This window comes from Ceratosolen solmsi, unplaced genomic scaffold (assembly GCF_000503995.2).
Source record: "Ceratosolen solmsi marchali unplaced genomic scaffold, CerSol_1.0 scaffold30, whole genome shotgun sequence".
NCBI classification, from domain to species: Eukaryota; Metazoa; Arthropoda; class Insecta; order Hymenoptera; family Agaonidae; genus Ceratosolen; species Ceratosolen solmsi.
In genome coordinates this window covers 6356730-6369681 of record NW_011948421.1, presented here as the reverse complement: position 1 = coordinate 6369681, position 12952 = coordinate 6356730, and positions in this window count along the sequence as shown.

Genomic DNA, 12952 nt, shown 5'->3' with positions numbered 1-12952 from the left:
AAGGGGCGATGCTCGAACTGCCTGGGCAATCATCTGCCACAGCCATGCTTAGCCAAGAAAGGATGCTACGTATGCGACAAGGCACACCACTCATTACTACATGACACACCAGACACCACACCAGTGCAATCCAGCACCAGTAACCAATGACATTATTAGCCACTGCTGTAGCCAAGGTGAGCCTGCAATCAACACACAATCCAAGCCAATTAGTGGAGACAGCAAAACAATCAAGGGACCCTTGCATGGCGGACGGATTCACTGTTGCAAATGACACTTCACCAACGAGGAAGCAATCATTGCTATTAAGGCACCACCGAATCCAGAACAATCTGTAAACTGAACCTAAAGATAAGGGCCACATCTATGGACGGACGCACGAGTAATCCTAACCTGGATCAATGCTCACCAATTACGATTAAAAGAATTGGTTGCAATAGAGTCGCATAAATGCAAGAACTCATAGCCGAAGCTCAACGGAGGTATGTGCCCAGAAACTCAAGTACAACCGACTGCGCATCCAGAGGACTCACTACCCAACAACTTAAAACTTACTCTATGATGGACTGGCCCTCCATGGACACTAACTCCAGACTCGTGACCAACGCAACTGATCGACCAGGACCAATGCGACCAGGAAGCCCGTCCAAGCATCTTGTTAATCGCCACGATCAAACTTCAGAATACGACTGGGACATCCACTATTACCCAAGTCTGATCGAGCTACTGAGAATAACGGCAACATGCATTAGGCTCATCGCATGCCAAACGGAAAACGCCCTTCCACAAATCAGCTTACACACGATGAGTAAATCAGGCCAGAACACAGTGGATACGGCTGAACCAAGAGGTACACCTGGCCCAAGAATTACGAGCGATGTAAACAACAGATCTGACCTCATTACACGCATTCCATCGACTCACCGCCTACATAGACACACACGGAGTCACAAGGGTTGGTGGACGACTAACGAGTACAACAATATCAGAAAATAGAAAACACACAGCCATTCTCCCTAAACAACCACAACTCACGAGGCTCATTGTAATCCTACTTCGCACTCACTTAACTATAATTGCCGCTCAGTGTTTTAGTATATACCGTGAAGACGACACGTGGCCATAACTTCTGCAGCCTAGTAAATAATATGCGTGTGCATTATTAAAGGGAAATCGGCAGATTTAGTAGTGATTTACAGTGAAGCCAATTGAACAGTAATCAACAGAGCGGGCAAATTTAAGGTCCACCTCGAACCAACGCTTCGACCCCGTACAGGCCCACAAAAAGAGAGCGGGCAAACTTACGCAACGGCGATATCAACTCTCCCTCCTCACCAGTGACGTCACGCACCAGCGCCCAACTCAGGCCTCTCCAGCTTATCGGTAGCGGCAACGGCGGCGTCAACGCTCCCCCTTTACAGCGAGACACTCTTCACGGCATCATTACCCTTCATCAGCGCATCTCCCACTACCACTGCGAGTCCTAACCACGAGTAGGAGAATCACGCGCCACATCAAGAATACACTTACAAGATTATTATCACTTATATTACCTGAAGAAACTCTCACCTATTCATTCTAACATTCATTCAATCTCACCTCAATAGACCACTGATTATTTATTATATCATTATATTCAATAAAAGAAAAACCAACTCATACAAAGGCAGTGTTGAATTATTGCATTGTCCATTCCACTTGTCAGCAAGCCTCCCCTCAACATCTCAGGGAAGCTTTTAGTCTGATCCCGGACAATATAAAAATATAAAAAAATACTATTTAAAAATAAATAGTAAAATACTAAAATATAATTTATTGTATTTTTTCATATTTTCATATCATTCCAATATTAAAAAAATAAAATTAATAAAATTAATAAAAATTAATAATGTATTAGGATTTAAAAAAGATTAATTATAATAAAAATGTAAGTGTATATTATTATATAGAATAACATTTCATTATAAGTATTTTATTGGTATTTTCTATTTATTTATAGATAAATATTTAATGTATCTTTTATCATTCAATAAATGTTTTAAAATGATATAGCTGAATGAAATTTATAATTAGTTTTAATTTTTAATATTATATATTCAATGATACTATTTCATAAATCACACGACGAGAACAAAAAATTTTAATAGGAAACAATACTAGCATTGAAAAAGGAATTTACATTTGATTAACATTTAAACAATAAAGAATCTAATTAAATACTTAATTAAAATAATTAAAAAATTAGTTTTGCCTTTTCATGTAAATCGATATCTCAACACTCTGAAGGTTACGTATCATTTTTGTCCCGAATCCGTACACCACATTCGAGTACCTATATGCACGAGGTAGTAAATTTTAAAAATTAAAATTTTAGGTAAAGCCAGAGAAAGAATGTGATAGAGAGTGAGGAATGTGTGTTATAAATAAAGCCCGTCACCTGCTACAGACTGATAAACTTCCAAAATTAACCATGCGGAAAACAAAGTTTAATATTATAGTTTCTCTGAATCTTCTATTTCTTCGTTGGTTATTCGATTTGACACATACTTATAACCATTTGTGTGATTGCCTACAGATATGCACTATCAGTAATTTTTTTTTATCTTACCTTTTGCAGTTTAGTGTCGACAATATTTCCAACGTAGACTTTGTATTTTCACACTTTGTTTAAATGAATTAACGATGTAATTGTAGATTCCATAAATTTATTAATAGCAATACGCGTTAATATAGGTTTCTTAAATTATTTTACTTTACCTTTGTATATACAATTAAAATTCATTACTATTTTATCCTGAAGATAATTGTGTTATTAACTATTTTATTTTACAAAATCAATATTTAGATAAATATATAAACTTTTTATATAAACTAATTATAAACTAATATATAAATTATTATTACACTTATTAATATAATACTCAATTTAAAATTAAATCATCACATAATCCTTTCAATTACAAATATTTTAAAATATACAATTTATATGAAACTCAATAACAATGAAAATGTTAATAATTATATAAATATATTTATATATTCTTAAATTGGTGTTGGTAATAATTAAATGTATATATATTAAGCAAAAAGAAACATATTTTAGTGCAAAATTAACAAATGTAAAAGAAAGGTATAATAATTAAAATTGAAAATTATTTTGATACTACAAGTAAGGTTTATTTTATTTTCTCAAACTAAAAATCAAACTTTCAAATAAAAAATATATATAAGAATTATTTTAAAATATACCGATAATAAGTATTACCAAAAATAATTAATTTTTCAAATATTTTATCTTTATATTTTGACAAATTAAAAATCACGTTGATAATATATTACAAACAAAAGTGATTAAAATTAACGTGAAAGTGTAAATTGAAATTTTTTTATTTTTCTATATTTCTGTGTTTGTTTTAAGATATACAAAATTAAAAAAAAATTTATATACATAGATAATAATATATTATTTATACATATTAGATTTTAAAATACTCATAGTTCTATATCCACGAAATAAAAGGAAATATCTTTAAAAATATAGTTCACGCTGTTTAATAAACTGTATAACATTAGAAACTTTAATTTTTAACGTTAAATATATAAAAGAAATGTATAAAAATACGTCACATATTAAGGATATCAATTATTGTATTAATATTAAATTAATTTCTTTTTTATTTCTTAAAATATTTATATGAGCTTAATAATGTTTTTATAAAAGCATAATAATATTAAATAATGTAGTATATATAAATATATAAAAAAATTTAAATGTACGAAATTTGAAATTAAGACAATCATTGAGATTTTTATTTCGAGCTGAGTGTCAATCCATAGAAAATATTTTTATACACCTCATTTATATATCGCAATCATTTTTGGCTGTTTAAGTTGATACATCCATTGAACAATGTAGTCACTCGTTTACGTAACTGTGATTCATTTTCAATAATTGAGGTTGTTAAATATTAATTTTTATTATGTACAATTTATTATAATTTTACCTGAATCGTAAACTTTTTTGAGCATAAACATGTTACTGTTTGTAAACTTCTTAATTTTGTTTATAATAATTAATAATACATTTTAATATTTTTGTAGAACTCAACAATTATATGTTAAATTTATAAGCTATTTAAAATTATATTATATGATATTAAGTTTTAAATATGCTCAAAAACTAGTAAAATCATAAAGTAAATAAATGTAATTACTTTACAAAAGTTTTTAAATAAGTAGTTTTAATGTTAGAAAAATATACTAAAGCTTAATTATTTAATTTAAAAATAATGAACAAAACGTACAGGTTTAGCTATTATTATGATATTTCAATTATTATTGTTATTATTAACGTTTGTTGATACAGTTCTAATATCTTATTAAATATTTATATTTATATTAATATATTTATTATTATATTTATATTAATATATTAATTTATATTAATATTTATATTAATATCTTATTTAAATATTTATATTTTTATATAATAAAGTATTCAAGTATAAGTTAAACTATATAGTCAACGTAGATTACCTAAATTTTTGTAATTTAAATTTTCAGTATATACTGCGAATACAGTAATACTGATAGTAACGTATCAAATTTAATTTCAAATTAATATTTGTGAATATTTATAAATACTTTAAGCAGTCGGTATAATAAAAAATGGTTAAAATATTTTTACTAGAAACGATAGAAATGAAAATTTTTTTATGTTTAATATGCACAAGAATTAAAGAAAATGAGTGAAGGGTAGCAGAAGAAAATCTGCACAGACAAAATAGTATACATATGCTATATGCTGTAATTCGCTTGCTACGAGTAGGTAAACAAGAAATTCCAGTGAAAACATTAATCAATTCTGATGAATAAACTTCGCCTCTCGATCTCTCACTCACTTTCTCATTCCTCCCTCTCTATATATTACCCACTCTCGCTTAACGCCAACTGACCTGGGTATGCATGCATACTTACAAGTCCAATTGCATAAACACAAATCATATCCTTGATGCTAGCTCATACTTTTGATCTCATATACTGTTTGACTCCCAAAGCAATCTTTATTTGACTTAAATCTTAAACAAACGCCTCGTCATATGCTTAACGAAAGGAAAGGGTAAATCGTGAACAAATCTAGGATTTAATCATCTCATGCAGTAAATTTTTTAATTTAACCAATTATTACTAGTTAAAACGCATACGAGATATTTGTTTTCTTGAATTTCAGATATTTTTCACACTTTTTTAAAAATTTTATGTATAAAGTGTATGAACGATTTTATTCTATATTCTATAATATAATTTTTTTTTATTCATTTATATTCATTTTTTTTGGTTTTTATTTATTTTTAAAATCTATTTCATAAAATATCAATTTTATTTAAAAAAAATATTATTACTATTAAAAATTAAACATATATATGTTTATAAATATACCGCTCTCAAATATTAGAATATTAAAATGATAGTTGTAGGTAATCAGTCGTGTCAAACATAAATCCAGATTAAACTCAAATATTTTCTTTTTACATAGTAAATAAAAAAGGGAATTATTAAAGCTATATTTATATTAACATTTTCTTTATATTAAAAATAATAAAATTTTATTATTTTTATATAAATATAAAATGCTTTCTAACGATAATATGTTCCCGTTACATCTTTAATTATACATATATATAATAATATTTCAGTTACTAATAAATAGAAATAATATATTTAACTATATAAATTATATACATTAATAATGATATAAATTAGGTATAGTTATATTGATCAATAAGAATTCATATCATTCAAATGACGAAAGAGACTTTCGTATTAATTATTCTAATTTAATTATTTTATTATTATTCTCATCATTCGACTTTCAAAATATAAAATTATATAATTTTTGTATGAAATAATATTAAATAGGAAAACAATAAAATGTTCACATCCGTTATAGATTATTCTCACTTTATTATGATTACTGTTAAATCTTAAATGACTCCAGACAAATTTCGCAATTTTAAATAATATTGTTTCTAGTGAAATTGATTATTTGACTTCATGAACTTTATAACCCACGATGCTATTATTTCCTGTATGTATTAATACTCCATGAATTATGCCAGACGAGTTTCAAATTCTTACAACTAAAACAGCAAGATAATGCAAGAAACAATTCATTATAAATTTAATAAAGCAAATTAAAGAAAATATTTTAGAAATGAGATATCTTTGACATATTAATACTATATTTCGAAGTATACTAAAATTAATTTCATTTAATCAACAGAATTTTCGGCATAAAATTTAATTTATTTATATTTTATTTTTTATCAAAATCTGAAAAATTATATTTAAAAAAATAATAATATAATTAAATTATTATTTAAAATGTTGAATAATTATTTAAAATTAATTATTATTTAAATTTAATTATTATTTAAAATCTATTGAATAATTCTATAAGTTAAACATACATTAAAGTGAGCACCAATATTTAATTTCTCAAATAATTAAATTAGACAATAGTGTGATGAAAATATTTGGAAAAATATTACATATTTAGTTGTCAAATAGAATAGTAAACAATCAGCCTTAATCCAAAGTAATATATAATTTACAAAAGTTCTATAATATTTAAACAATGTAATATTATAATTATATGATTTGTTGTATGTTATAACATTGTATACATATTTTATAGAGCTTGATTTGCTCCTTTGTTAGTTTGCATTAATATTTTCAAACGTATTAAATTATCCTAAAATTATTTTTCTTTAAATTATAATAAAACATAGGGTTGCTCTAAATATATATACAAATATGGTAATTGCAAACATTAATGCAATACAATAATTTTTATAATTTATAAATTGTAAATTTTCTTTTATAATATTTTTAATACGTATAATACTGCTTCTTTACATTCATTTCATTCAATATTCTAAGAATTTTATATAATAAAAATAAATATAAATGTGCATTTTCATACTTAAATAAATTGAACACATTTTCTTGTGTTACTATTTATTAAAATAAAGAGCTATTTTGTCTATATTTTATATAAAAACGTTGTAAATATGTTACTGTATTTCCTATTTAATAAATTTAATTCATGTATGTTAAAAATATTTTGTATTAATTTTCTTTTACCGCTAGTGTTTTCATCAAATATAAAAAAAATTGGTAAATTAAAAAATAATTAATTAATGTATCTAGTTCAATAATGTTTGTATGTTTTTGTATGGCAACAGTCATCGTCTATTATATAACTTTGTTATAATTACAATTACAGTTTAATCATGAAATATAGACAAACTTATATACAAATTAATATACTAATTTATTATAAAAAATGTTCACTGTCTGAGAGAATTTTAGAATATTTTCAATAACAAAGGTAATGAATGCATGATTAATCTTGTGTCTCCATAAATATTTCCTATTTTTAAAAACTATACACACCATGGCAAATATAAATGATAGACTACTAGAACATTACATTATTTAAGAAATTAATTTATTTTTATTAGAAAATATATAAAAGGCTAAAATATATAATTTATTATTACTTATAAGGGTAGAAATTTTCGAAAATATAATTTTGAATGCTTATTAACTAATTTAATTACAGTTATATTATACAAAAAAATTTATATTATTTATATAAGTAACGAAAAACGTTTAATTTATTTGAATTTTTATATGAATACTTATGAAATATTTATTTTTAATAAAAAATTTTTTCTAAAATATTTAATTGGAGGATATAAAATATTCTTTATATTTTTATAATGAAATATTAATTTAAATCTAAAATATGAATTAAAATTGAAAAATTACGAAAAAATATACAAAATTGTAAATTATGCGTTTGTCTTTCTTTAATTTAATTTTCATTTACAATTTAAATATTAAGTTAGATATCATGGTAAAAAAGAAAAAAAAAGTGCAACAGGAAAAAAATATGAACAATTTAAAATTACAGAAACGATAAAAATATGTATGGTTAGTGTAAATAAAAAGTGATCTGAAAAATGAAAATGGTGGAGACCTAATTTAGTCTTTCGAGAATTAAACTATGTAATGTCGAATACAATTATTATTATCAGTGAAACTATTATATATGAATTCAATTTTATAAACTTTTTGGTTTTGGAAATATTTTTGTTTTTTTTTTATAATAAAACTATTATACATTTTTGAACTGTATTTTTATTTTATATATATATTTTATGAATTTTTTTATATTAAACTTTTTTTATTTTTAGGAAACAATAAACGCTTTATTCTAAAATTATAGTAACATTTTATTATTTAATCAAACCAACGTATAAAAACACACACAATCGTTATAACAAAATAACGGTAATAAATATATAGACAAATAATTTCAAATGTGTCGATTTTAAATTTATTAAGTTTGCTAGTTAAATCAGAACTTAATTGTTTGAAAATAATGTTAATAAGTTAAAATTATTATTACACAATTTCCAATGATATATTTGATAATAAAAACTCAGTACATTATTTCCATACAAAAATTAAAATAAAATACAATTTATAATAAATGTATAGTTATAGTTAATATAAAATTTAATTTATATATGGTAACATGCAAAGTTAAATAAATAGTATATAATGATGGAATAAAAAAACTAAATTATCTAATAGAAAGCATTTATTAAATTGGCAAGTCAATAAAATGTTTTTCTAAATAAATATCATAATAAATAAAAATCTATATTTCATTATTTTTATACTTTATAATAATCGTTTTAAAACGTTTAAAATCATAATTATATTACCATTATGATAAAAAAGTTTGTATTTTTGTAGCCAAGTTTTATCGTAATTAAAAAAGTTTTATCGACCTATTGAACAATGGTTTATAAAACTATTCAGTATTAAAATAATAAGTATTAATTTTTAAATCAAATACATATTTTAACTACATAATTTTATCATACTTATTATTTCATATCTCTAAAATATAATTTCAATTTTAGCCTTTGTAAAATTGATCTAAATAAAAAATATATAAAAAATTTCAGTTGATTTTTTGATGTTCTCTATTTTCATCCATATAATCGTAATCTATGTAGTCATTTAATGAATATATATCAACAGATCGAAATTGTATTTGAAAATATCCAATAAATTTGAAATTATGAGACGATCTGCTTATGTGGTATACAATAAATGGATAAATATTTTTCGAGAGGATTTTTATAAAAAAAAAACAACTTTCTCAATTAATGTAATTTTTATTATTATAAGTTATTATAATTCTAAGTTAAAAATGCATTTCATATAAAAAGTATATATATTATTTTCCGGGCTGTATTATAAAGTAGAATTTATTACTTATAATATATTAAATATTTTTTAAAGACAATAAAAATAATCTTTTTATATTGATTGTTTAACAATTTAATACTATCATACTTTGAAACTGTTTTTATTTATTTATTATTACAAACTGTAAAAAATAATTTTTATATTGAATTATTAAAGTATAAATTTAATAAACTATTTTACATTATGAAACATTTAAAATAATATTTAAATTTTTATAATAGTAATGATTTTATTCATGTTGTAGAATAATTGTATTTTATCTGGTAGAACCTATTATATTATAAATTGGGGTTTAGGGCATATCAAGATTCAAATAATCAAAATTAAAATTACTTTAAAAAATAAATTTTCTCTTTATTGTTAAATAAAGAAAACATTTGAATCTGATTTAGTTAACATATATAAATATTTCATAAACAAACTTATTGTCCTGAGTACTATTAAGTTTATGATTCATATAGCCAATACAATTGTAAAAGAAAGATATGTTATAACTAATACTTTCATTAGAGGAGTTGTGCATAATATTTAAAATGTCAACTAAATACATTTTCTGAAATTCACTTTTGGATCTAAAAAGGAATTTTTAAGAATGATCTGATTTTATGTATATATGTGTCAATGATAATAAACTATAATCCTTCAAATAATGTTTATTTAAAGTCAGCTCAGCGAACATTAATGCATTGTCACTGCAATATTTATGCCTAAATATAGCTTTATAGTAATACATGTATGAATTATTTATAAGATCACTTTTATTGAAATTGAATATATATATAATACTTACTTTTGAAGAATAAGGTTTTTTAACCATAAGCAGATTTTAATTATTTTATTTTATAATTTTCATGGATACTATCAAATACTGCGATTGTTTAATAGAAATCATAGTTTATTTGAGTCATTAATTTGATTAAGTAATGACAGCTGATTAGATTTAGAAAAATTGGACTATGGATAATTAAGAGTTAATCAATAATTAATTTACTTAATTTACTTAATGATTTTATTCCCTGTTTTATTCATTATTCTTTTAAAAAATTTATTAAAAAACTAAATATATATTTATTTATTTACCTTAATGTCTTTATATATAATAATAAAATAATAAGATTCTATATGTTTATTTATTATTTACCTTGTTATGTAAAATAAAAACTTTATAAAATTGATTCAATTAATTATTGGCTTTATAAAAATTATATTGAATTAATTTTAAATTATATTTATAAGGTATAATTATAATTGAAATATTATAAATTTTTTAAAAATAAAAAGGAGCTTAAAGCGCTCCCCTCCCAATATTTAATTATATAAAATAAAACAGCATTTGATACATTGGTGCAAGAATATAACCAATTTTTTTAACAAAAACAAGTAGGAAAAACCATTGTTAATAATAAACTAAACTAGAATAATGAACCATTTATAAATTTATGCTATTTATTTCAATATAAAAATATTTTTTTTATTTTCTAATTTTCTAATAGATTCTAATCCCAAAATTATTTTTTACTTACTTAAGGTCGTTATCTTTAATAAAATTAACAACTTAATTTTCGAATTTTTCATTTATCTATGAGGTTGGAGATTTTAATTTATAGAAATAGCTAGTTCGCAAATCAAAATTTTTTATATCAATTGGAGCATAAGTTTCATTATTTATTCAGCAAATAACTTTTAGGATTTCTTCTAAACGATAACCCGCAAGTTTGATGTTGAAGGATAGTAACCAGATCCATGTACATAACTCATGTGACGTTTGTATCCGTATAAGTTTGACAACAATGCCAAAAGAAAATATTAGAAACAACAAAAATATATACAAACTTATTTAAATGAAATCGAAACTTAAATTAAATTTGAATATAATTCATAAACCAATTATATATTTTGACTTGGTGTAATGCTTGGTTTATGTTTAAATATTTTTCTTGAGTAAAATAATTAATGTGCAATACTAACTATGAATGTAACTAATATCAAACAATAATTCCTTTTTACTTACATAGCAATAATTGTCCTGATCACTATAATATTTTTAAATATTTAGATTATTAAATCTTAGTTTATTGATTTATTTAAAAAATGAATTTATGAATTTGATTAATAATTTTATTTTCATTAGTTTTTCTCTTTTACTAACTTACACGCACTCTTACTTCTTATAATATACATTTCGCAACATTCTTTTTTTTTATTTGTATAAATTACAAAATAATTTCATAATACCACCATAACGGTTGTTACAAAACTTTATTGTTGTAGGGTAGACAGCTTATTTTATTGTCTTCCTTTTTTTATTTCAACGCCGGGATAAATGAAATGTAAGAACATTAATTTGCTCTTACAGTGTAATGTAAGAGTAATGAAATAGTATTACAGGGCTATTAGGTATAATTATTAGAGCTTTTATAACTTGTATATTTTCATATTATCAGAAAATTAAAATTAAAATTTTTATATAGAAATATTCTTTGCAAAATTATTAATTTAACGAATATGGTTTATACCATTTTATTTCTAATTAATTTTAATAAATAGTTTTATATGCAGAATTATTATTATTATTAAACCCATTCATAATTCTAATTAAACATTGTCTATTAAAATTATTTTAAAATAAAATATGGAGTAAATTTCTATGTTGTTATACAAAAATTTAAACGACTTCATGCAAAGTTTTCTCAACGAAAAAATGCAGATGAAAGAAGTCGAACACTTAATAAAAAAAACTAACGGGACAATAACTTGGAAAATTAAAAATGGGAATAATCAATTAAATAAATTACACTGAATTATATTACTAGATGCAAATTTGTCCTGTTGTTTTATAGATTTTACGGAGCTTTTAAAATACCAAATAATACTCAGTTTTTTTAATACGAAAATTTTTTTTATTTTTTATATAATTCCAATTATAGAATGAATAGAAGTAGAAATAAATTTTTCGATAATCGTATTAATTCACTATTAAAATAGTATAAAATGGTATATCTGTAATCCTAAATAATTTACATAAGCTAACCACTGAATTTAATACTGTTTAAAATACTAAATTTCATTTTATCCTAATTTACACATAACATACAGTCCTAAATTATACATATTTATATAAATCGTTTTGCAAATTTAGTTTCTATGTACTTGTTACTTTACAAATATAATTGATTATCGCATTTTAAATACATGCATTACAAAATTCAAAACCATACCTATGTAGAATTTATTAAAACTTATATAATCAATTAATTCATTTAAAATAATTGTATATATATATATATATATATATATATATAAAACAAACTTAAACTTGAATCCTTATAATTAATGCTTAAAAATTTATATTTTTCAATTAGTTTAATATATCACATATGAAGATTTATATACTAATATAAAATTATTAAATTTCAGAAATCTTATACAACTTAATTCTTTTATTAAATTTACTTGAAATCTACCAGTTGTCGGAATACTAATTAATGATATTTGTTATTAATTCAATAAAGTAAGAACAATATTAAAATAAATATTTTATACTTTAGATCAAAATCAATTATTTTATTTAATGTAATGTTTAATCATAGAAACCTAG